Source organism: Montipora capricornis, chromosome 4 (genome assembly GCF_036669925.1).
Source record: "Montipora capricornis isolate CH-2021 chromosome 4, ASM3666992v2, whole genome shotgun sequence".
NCBI classification, from domain to species: Eukaryota; Metazoa; Cnidaria; class Anthozoa; order Scleractinia; family Acroporidae; genus Montipora; species Montipora capricornis.
This window is the reverse complement of record NC_090886.1, coordinates 32,225,972-32,235,971: the sequence shown is the minus strand read 5'-3', so window position 1 is coordinate 32,235,971 and position 10,000 is coordinate 32,225,972. Positions and strand designations below refer to the sequence as shown.

General features: G+C 40.6%; 1 protein-coding gene and 1 long non-coding RNA gene across 4 annotated transcripts in view; both read left to right on the top strand.

The window, feature by feature from the left end:
• Positions 1-1,332, top strand: part of LOC138044631 (uncharacterized) — a 7,196-nt gene extending 5,864 nt beyond the window's left edge. Inside the window, exons 2-3 of the long non-coding RNA XR_011131484.1 lie at positions 1-125; positions 1,136-1,332. The exon at positions 1-125 is cut by the window's left edge and continues 215 nt beyond it. This is a non-coding gene — a long non-coding RNA (uncharacterized lncRNA). The remainder of the gene's footprint in view (positions 126-1,135) is intronic.
• Positions 1,333-3,095: 1,763 nt separating this feature from the next.
• LOC138045932 (substance-P receptor-like) overlaps positions 3,096-10,000 on the top strand; it is a 12,025-nt gene continuing 5,120 nt past the window's right edge. Inside the window, exons 1-2 of one of the 3 annotated variants that reach the window (XM_068892565.1) lie at positions 3,096-3,218; positions 9,345-9,428. The gene's annotated coding sequence lies outside the window, so the exon portion shown is untranslated. Of the gene's footprint in view, positions 3,219-7,268; positions 7,492-8,117; positions 8,351-9,344; positions 9,429-10,000 lie in introns of those variants that run through there. The other 2 variants (XM_068892566.1, XM_068892567.1) reach the window with 2 other exon arrangements.

Here is a 10,000-nt window from a genome sequence, read left to right as displayed (position 1 = left end):
CTTTTTACTGATTGTGATCAGTATTCAAATGTTTGCCGAAGACTTGTCTTGCCTCTTTGTTCAGTGCGAGCAGCCTGAGCGGAAGACACGCACAAGAATATTTGAACAGAATTATCGATCCGACGGTGGGTTTACTGTTCGTGATTCCTTACAACGTAGTCCAAGAAGTTATTTCTTAATTTTCCAGGAATGATACTGCATTAATTCTGATCGTTCCAGCTGTTAATCGAGGAATTCCCAATTTTTTGGTACTCTTCGCTGCGCGCCATTCCAAGAGCAGGTGGTTCAACAACGATTCCGTTTCCACTCGATGACATGTTGCGAAGAGCAAGCCATACATCCATACATGAATAACATTAGAAACTCAAATTCTAATAAACATAGCTTATGTTCCAATGGAAAAACAGAATTCTATAGCCAAACTTTACAAAGTCATATAAGTTTCGAAGGCTCTGAAAATGGCGCGGAGTGAAGTAATGTCGGCGCGTAATGTAAAGTGGCTCAGTAAGGTTCTTTAATGGGTAATATGTATTAGGGTGCTTTCCATTAAGCCAAAATTTCCGGAAATATCGGGCTAAAGTCAAATGGAAAGGTCCGTTTCGGTTCGGTTCGACCGGAATATTCGGGACCACCTCTGGAGGTGGTCCTCTTTGACCGCTCGGTCCAGTCCGACCGAAACGTGCCGTTCCATTTACAAAAATTCTCGGTTCCATCATCATCATCATATCCTTTATTTAAAACACGATAGGGTGTAAAGCTCAGAGCTTGTGGGGTCGTGTGAAAATAATTACAGTATGAAGCTATATTAAAATAGGGATAACATTACTTACAGATCACAACTACTATAGTAAAAGATAAAAAAGAGAATATTAATTAATTTCTAGGCTAAGAGATATTCAAAAGTTCACATATTAACATCTAAATAAATAGACTACAGCAATTAAGGCATAAAATATAAAATGATTAAAAGCATTTAAAATCTTGATAGTGCCTAGGCAGCGTCTGGACCGACTGTGTTTCGGAAACTGTTAAGCCGTGATTGACATTTAATTAGCTTTCTGTCACTTTGTTCACAATGTAGAATTTTATCGTTGACATTTGATCTTTGAAATTGATCTTGTTTTGCAATCGATAGGAGAACACGTTTTTTTTTTAACTGCAACAGTTGTACCCCCTGGAATTGTCGTGCGACAGAGTAAAGGACGCTACGTCTCTCAGCCCTACCGCACCGCCATTCAGGCCCAGACGGGATGCAGCAGTTGCAGCAGAGTTACGTATCCAAGACATTGCTAATGATGACCAGTGAACATTGAATTTGAGACACGCATATAGACTACTATATAGACTACTGAACTTTGAACCGAACATTTCATTTCATTTGTTGGAGGGGGGGGGGGGGGAGAGTGTTTCGGAAACTGTTAAGCCGTGATTGACATTTAATTCGCTCTCTGTCACTTTGTTCACAATGTAGAATTATATAGTTGACATTTGATCTTTGAAATTGATCTTGTTTTGCAATCGATAGGAGAACACGTTTTTTTTTTTACTTTTTGAGACTAGTGTGCATCTTCGAGTACTGTGAAATAAAACAGGTTTTGACTGTGATTACTGAGTGTCGAAAGTTACCATACGGAGGCCATTTTCTATACGTGCGCTAAAATCAAGTTCCTTAAAATATAAATCCTTCTTCACTTTACGATAAAAATCGGTACGCTGGCCGTAAAATGAATCGAGAGAGCGTTCCAAAGGATAGCGCCTCTATAGCTTATAGAGTTTTTAAGAAACTTTGAATTAAAACGGGGGACGATTATGTTATTACTCCTCCTAAAGTTGTATGCAGTGCAAGGTTTATTAGTCAAGTACGAAAGAGCCGCAGGTGCTTCACCTATAAACACGCTATGAAATAATTTAATTAATCGAAATTTATAATAAAAGATTAAAGTGTTCCAATTAGAGTGACGGTATATTTCGTCAGTAGGCGTATCGTGAGGTAAGTTGTATGTTATTCTGGCTGCTCTTCGGTGAAGTAATTCCAAATATTGTAGAAGGTCTTTATTTGGACAGCCGCCGCAAACGACCTGCCCATATAAAACGGATGGCAATATTATTTTAAAGTACAAGTCCAATAGGGCGTTTCGGCTCAAAAACGAACTCCTTTTCAAGAGATCCAGCGGCATTTCATTGTGATGTAACCGAAATTTCGGTCCAAACGTAAATGGAACTCTTCAGTACAGTTGGAAATCGACTTTTGATGAAAATTGTTGTTCCATTTTTGCTTGGTTAGTTCCACTGGTCTCCGACCTGATGGTCCGGCATAATGGAAAGCACCCTTAAAGTGTGCGTTACGGAAAACGAGTTTTTGTGTTTTCGCTGCACGCAATGCAATATCCGGTTATCGTATGACAGATATCGTAATTTTATAATTCTCCCAGTATTGTTAAAGTGTTTATGTGGTCTGTGAGGTTTTTCTGAGTTTGATAGGAATCAATGCCGTTAACAACAGTTTTAAATTTAAACAAATATCCGCGATCGCACTACCCTGGGTACCAAAAGTTTTTTCTCGCGCGCGGCGGACGGAAATTCTACGCTTCGCTCCGGCGGCCGAAGGCGGGTCACAATAGAGACATGACCGACACCGGAAAAGGAAGGAAGGAAAACAAGGAAAACCTCTGGCACCCAGTGTACGATCGCACTTGACCCTATCATTGGGTTACGGAATATGCACTGTGGATTTCGGCGGACTACGGAATTGAAACTGGATATTTACCAAGATATTGTAACTCAAAGGAAGTCGGCTACAAATCCTTCGAACAAAGTGTAGGCTACCCGTAGCCTTTTGTTCCACGATAAAATATCCCCCAGCTACGCAGCTATCCCGTATTCCCTGGCCAATCTGGATCGCGGAATAAAAATAAGCAAAGACCAGTTGAAGACAATGAAAAGTAAGAAGGTCGAAACGTCGTCATTTGCAAATCTGCCTTCGCCTCATTCACTTTTAAACTCTGTCACGTCATCTCCCGCCCACCGTTAAGAACCACAAATTATTAAAACAATACAGTACTTCTATGAGTTAACGTCACTAAGAGATTACAGACCCCCATGATTCCTGACGATGCACGTAATAAAAACTCTTAATTTGCTGTGCACTCCATATAAGTGCTGATATATATCATATTGACGGAGAGAAGAGTTCAACGACAGAACCAGCTTTGGGATCGGTAAGTTCTCAAATACTGACTAAACAACGAATCATTTAATATAAATAGATCAATGGGGTGCATCCACCTCAGGAACTTCAGTGTAGTGAACCGTTGCGTTAGCGGAATTTCGCTTTTGACTGAACGGCACTGATGGGTCCTGATACAGGCAAGGTATCTTTGTTTTATCCATACATGTGTCTTCGTAGCAGCTATAAGTCTCAAAGAATTCGTGAGTCTCCTTTCATCGCTTCATAGCCATACATAAATTACCCTGCGTATGAAAGCAGCTCTAATCAACCAAAAACATTTTGCTCGTGCGTGCTTGTCAAGCACTGGTTGTTACGAATAATCACAAGTGGTACGGATTTAGATATCGTAATGAGGGCGACTGATGCCGTATGCTTGTGCCTTATTACTACAAAGGCAACGTACTTTTATGTGCTGTCGTTTAAAGAACTATGCTCTCAACTGAGCTAAGCTGAGCTAAAAATATCAAAGTGGCACAATTATCACGCAAACTGCGAACGTTCAGCGCCAGCAGCTCAACGATCAGAGAGTTGTGGTAGACACAGAACTTTGTTAGATCGAGTTCAGTTCCATTGGTATTTTAACATTGATGAGATTATCAGAGTAAGAATTCTTCTGGTAAACACAAGATTGGAAATTGAATTTATTAAATGCTAATCAGTCAAATAACTCAAGCGACACAAATTGCCTAATCTGTTGAAATGTCACTGCATTTTCTCATTTTTGTCATACTCAGTATAAAAAGTTGCATCTTACATAAAGCCGTATTGTATTTTTTTTAAACGAAGATTTAAACATTCGTGGAATTGTGATAATTTTTCACGATAGCGTGAAAACAAATTTTGTATTTTACGTAAATTCTCTAAACGAACCGCAATTACCCACAAACACTACTAATACGTCAAAGAATGATACCGGAGTTGCCAGAAAATTTAATCTCCAGTTTCTTTTTCTCATTTTACATTTAATTTGACCCATATGGTTTTATCGGCCGGCTTGATCGGTAAGTTTTGAGAAAAGAAAGATGATGCTTTATTATCCTATAGATATTTTAATTGTAGCGTACTTCTTTCTTCTATTCTTAAGCAAAACACCATTGGGGTTTCTGAGGGAAATCGTCCTTGTTTTTCCTGTGTTTGCGAATGAGCGCAAAGAGTCCAGAAAAGTGTTAATAAAGGAAAGTAACGATATTTCATCTAATGAAGCAAAGTCTCCAGCTGCCGTATTACACAGTTCTTAACGAAATAAGTGAGGATAACCTGAATTTAATCAGTGAGCTGCCAAGAACAAATTAATTTCATTCCGCGAGGCCGTTTTTAGGAGAAGATGAATCTTTTTGCATTTGTCGTAACGTGCTTCCTGTTTACTCAATAACTGTCTTTATTTTTCGAGTTTTTCTTAGGAAAGTAGACAAAATGAAATAATTGCCATAAAGGCGGCGGCGAGGCTGCTTCTCCATATGTCGTCGCCACTTCGCCGCGTTCGCTTTTCAGTCGAAAACAAAAGATGACCTCTGACTCCGCAGGTACTGGCGGCGATAATATGCTATATAATTTTCGCTCCAGTAACCCGCACGGGCGTATTACTTTCCAGGGGTATCAAACATCTCACTTTTAACCGTCTAAAACACGTACAAAATCGAGTCGTTTTCGGATGGAACGTTCCTCGACTACTATAATAGCGGAGAAAAAGGAGTGGAATCTCGTCGCATTATTTCAAGGACTTTGAATCCCCGTTTTTCTTCCAATCTGCAACAGGCGCAGAGCCAATCATCCATCATCATCATCTTTGCAACGTGGTGCGAAGACACCAATAGTACGAGCATGTCCCGCCATTGTGCCTTGTCAGCTGCCGTTGACTCCAAATCCTGATCCATTCCGGCTAGTTTTGCATCACGTGTTACGGCATCGATCCACCGGTTGCGGCACCTTCCCCTTCTTCGCTTTGCATTCCCAGACCTCCGTTGTGATAACGAGGCTTTGGGAAGTCTTTCCGAACCAATCCGGCTGACATGGTCAAACCATCTTAGTCTTCTAGTCTTAAGGAGTAAAGATGCTGGAGTCTGCAAGGGCGGATCTAGCATTTTGGCTAGGGGGTGCACATGCCAGACGGAAATGCACAGGAAGCCCAATCTTTATATGTTAGACGATGTATAATACATACTTTTAAGAGGGTTAGGGCTGTAGTATGATAAATCTGTAAATGACGAGGCAAATAAAAATCTAACTTAATGCAGTTTTTGTGCTTTTAATATCCTCTAGTAGTTTAATTCGCTTTGCCGTTTTTTAGCTAAGCTTACGGCATTAACTAAAACGTGTTTTTTTGGTAACCGAGGGGGGTGCACGCGCACCCAGTGCACCTCCCCTAGATCCGCCCTTGGTCTGACCTGTTCTTTCCCTGACTGCAGTTTTACTTACCCGGTGGAACCACTTTATTCCTTAGGCTACGGTGAAGGCATGCGTTGTCGAAAACATCCAGTTTCTTTAGTTCGGATTTCGGTTTTAGTTCGGTTAGTGGTCGCCCATGTTTCGGATCCATACAGTAAGGTAGATGTTACAACGGCATTGTAAATGCACAGATTGGTCTTAAAACTAGTTTTGCTCCTCCAGATCTTAGATAGCTGTCCGAATGCCGAAGGGGCACGCCCAATCCTAGTCTTTAATTCTTCATCTAGTCGGCCAGATGACATGACTTCAGAGCCCAGACAACGAAAGTGGTTGACAGCATCGACGCGTTCACCATCTGACTCTGACTCTGTTTCCCCGAACCCCATGGTTTTGATCTCAGATTTAAAGGTAGTGAGGCCAACTTCGTCTCCAGCTCGCTGCAAGGAGTACAAGGCCTGTTGGCCCCTTTCGCTTCAAGACTCAAGAGGTGTAACATCGTCAGCACAGTCCAGGTCAGTCAAGTACCATGCTTGTTCCATGCCGAAAAGTGCGCGTCTGTGTTCTCTCATACATATTCCTGCAGAAGGTCGGTCACAGCTCTTGCGAAGAACAATTAAAGTCAATCATTATGCCAAAAAGCAGTGGGGACCAAACACATCCCTGTCGAACACCAGTCTCAATCCTGAACCAGTCCGGTATCTCCCCTTCAACGAGGATAGCAGCTTCACAGTTGTCGTATATGCAGCGGATAAGCCGTATCTACTTCTCGGGGGTCCCCGGCGTAGTCATAGAGAATGTTCTACATAGAAGGGGGTGAATGCTATCGAAAACGGCCTTAAAGTCTACAAAGATGGCAAGGGCCGGCAGTTGGAACTCAATACATTTTTCAATCAGCATCCGAAAGCAGAATATCTTGTCTGCACAGCCACGTCCACTCCTAAAACCCCCTTGGTTCTCTCGGAGCTTTTTCTCTATGCCTCCTCGCATTCTGTGCAAGATGATATGCCCAAATACCTTGCCAGAAACAGATAGAAGGGAGACATCATGGTAATTGTTGCATATGGACCGAATACATGTAGCGCTATAAAGCGCGGGAACAATTCGGCGAATCGGTTATATTTGCTTTTGCGTTTCATCTGATTGGCAGAAGAAGTGGAGCTCTTTCAAGAAAATTCATGGTAGTTCCGGTACTCTGCGGAGACCGTCAAGCAGTTATTCAAGCAATCTGCAAAGGTCTGGATTTACCCGGATAATTCTTGCCATTTGCAGAATGTACCGTGAACTCTGCCCCGTTTACTGGGATAACACTCTAACGAACGAGACTCAATCAATGCAACGAACGAGACTCAATCAATCGATCGAGCTTACAAAGGGTGTGTGAAGAGCTACTCTGAAAACTCCATGCGAAGTTCCAATTAATATACTGCATTCTCTGCATTGCGATTGGCTGAGCACTCAAGGTCATTCGAGGTTGCGTCAATGGTGGACCGATCACTGTCTGCAGGAAATCATAAAATCTATGCTTATTAATCTTGAAATCTTATATCATTCAGAATTTCTTAACTAAAATGATATTCACTGTCTCTTCCGACAAATGGTCCATTCCCTGAAGCAAAGTTTTTGTTACGATTTATGATTCTGTTTATTAATAAAAAAATTTTGATCCAAAATACAACGGCTCCAAGATACAATGGAAACAGCACAATCTAATATATATATAGGCGTTGTGAAGACCTGTTTGTCACCTGAATGTGTATTTAAAGAATGCCCTTAGGGTTTCTGTGTAAACAATTGAACACGACAAGGAATGCTCGGATTATGTCATGATTACAACTAAACTCGTTGTGACAAAAGGCAAAGCACACTGGAGTTACCAGGTAGCTGATAAACTTGTCTACAGCGCAGCATCGGCTGCATTCAGTATACTAATAATAATTACTCTTAAATGTGGCACATAAACAATGTCGTAGTACTTCGATATTTCCACCTTGAAGTCTTGATTGTGTCAGTTTCCACGTACGCCATTTTCTGTTTTCCTTTTTCGTTTCTTCCTTTGAGCTTTTAGTGTCAGCAAAACATGGAAAATGGTGACCGCAGTTGCACCGTTTTGTAAAATTGAAAGGCTAAAGCTTCGTCTAACCCGGTTATAACTAAGGCTTAGTTAATCCCGGCGTCGATAAGAGTCAAAATGAGCTTCTGATATTGTTTCTCCGTAGCAAACTGAAGGGTAGCATTTAGTTCGTGCCACGAATCTTGTCAGTGAAGTCGGAATTAAGTTTTTATTTTCAATGTGCGAAAGCTAATGCCAAAGATCAGGGATTACCCTTGGCTGATAAAAATTGTTTGCCCAAAGATATTGAAAACGATCAAAGCCTTAAAGGCTATTTAACATATTAAAGTAACACCGTTCTTAGATTTCCTTAATAAAATCAGCTTTTCCATTAAGATTAAAATTTTAGGGGCTAGATATAGACGGAAAGTCTCGTTTATTAGCTTTTGCGTAGGTTTAAGAGCACGTATGTTGGTTCGAAAACCCAGTTTCGCTTTCTCAAAAACCAAGGAAAAACAAAAGACTCGGAAATTAATTAATGCTCACGTTACTGAGAATTTACCAGTTCGCCGTCAGGCTCTAGTCTAATTGAAGTGAATTCCTATTACTGAAGTTGAGTAAATGGCACTAACAACGTTGAATTGAATTTCTGTTGAATTGCCTTAAAATCGAAAGAACCAATAAAGGTAAGGAAGTAATTATTTAATTTTCCGATTTTCTTACAGTGGCCAGAACCATGTTACTTAACCTTTTGTTAAATTGTAAATTTTGTTGTTGCGTGGTTCGAAGCGAGACAAAGAGAGAGGCCAACATCTGCGTATGAACAAGCGCGCTTTTAAGTTGAAGTAGTACCATGTAATGAGGTTTTTACTTTATTTTATCTCGTTTTGATGCTCAGTACACTGTGCAGAATTTGTGGGCCGGCTTTCTTGAATCGAAATAAGGCAAAGTCGACTCAGTAAACAACAGCTCTTATGTGACAGAAATTGAGTCAGTGATTTTTGGTCACCAACGCTAAATATTTTTACGGATGAGTTATCAAGTGGCGAGGCTATTCGTTCATCACGATTTGTTGTTGTTCACCCTTTTCAATTGATAAATAAAAAGCAATCAACGGTTATGAAAAACGAATCGCATGCTAAACTCATTTCCTTTCAATGAATTAAGATTATTAAAGCTGAACGAATCAACCACCACTTTACATTGTAAATTAAAACCCCCAGAGAGATTTGAAGCCGACTGAGAGGTTTATTTTTAGGGGTTTTCCAAGATTATCGCACAGAAATTAAACATTTTGAAATTGAAACGAGCCACAAGAAAAATAGGGTGTGTAACGTTGTGATACGATATAAGAAACAAAGATAAGAGCTGTGCTTATCGGGTTTGGTGCTGGAGGAAAACGTAGACTGGAACCCAGGCTCCTCGATTAGTTCTCGAGCCGGTTTTTGCTCACTCAACTGACTTGCGGGGGTCTTTTTCGATTCATTTGACGATCGCGAGGTTAGTGGTCGACCAGGGGAAATTCCACAGTTCGATCCTCGGCAACACCAACTTCAGTGGAGTCGAGTGGAGTCGAAAGAGGAAAGTTTAGACTTTCCAAGCTTCTGTTGAACCTGTCACAAGTTTGTTTCTTTTGTAAATCCTTTTTTTTAATAAGAATCTTTTATGTGTCTTTTTCAGGGAGTTTCGTGCAAGGGTCAACCTCTCCAACTTCTTCATTGACTAAGAGGTTGATGTGCTTTGTGCAGTTGTTTGGTTTCTAAGGTAACCTTGAATAAAGTACATTTACAACATAACAAAAGTAAGGCACGCGCTCTTCTAATTGGTCAATCACCCATTTACTATTTGCCCATGGGTGAATAGTTATGACGAAAACACTGGCGCGTGCCCCGGGAAAAATTGCTTTTTCTTCAAACTGCAATAATAAACACCGAGTGTACTGCCGAAAAATGCTGAAATTTCTTCACAACTTTATTAAAAAGGCCTTAGAGATGTCATGTTTTAACCCGTTAAGGCCTGTCCAAACGGTAAATATTTTACGGTAAAACATGCTAAAACATTGTTGTTACGCAAAACATTTTTCTGTTTGGCCACCTTGTTTTGTGCTGTTTAAACATGTTTCAACATGTTTTAACGTGTTGGGTAAGATTTGAACGCTGTCAAACATTCGATAAAACATGTTAAAACATTTCTTTTGTTCTCGTGTTTGGTCAGCGATGTTTTGTGCGTTTGGACAGATGCTCAAAACATGTTTGATGCGCGCATGCGTGTTGACTCTATTAGGTTGTTTGTATCCATGGATACGGTGTCGCGTCACGCGCTCATTTCTCTCAAGA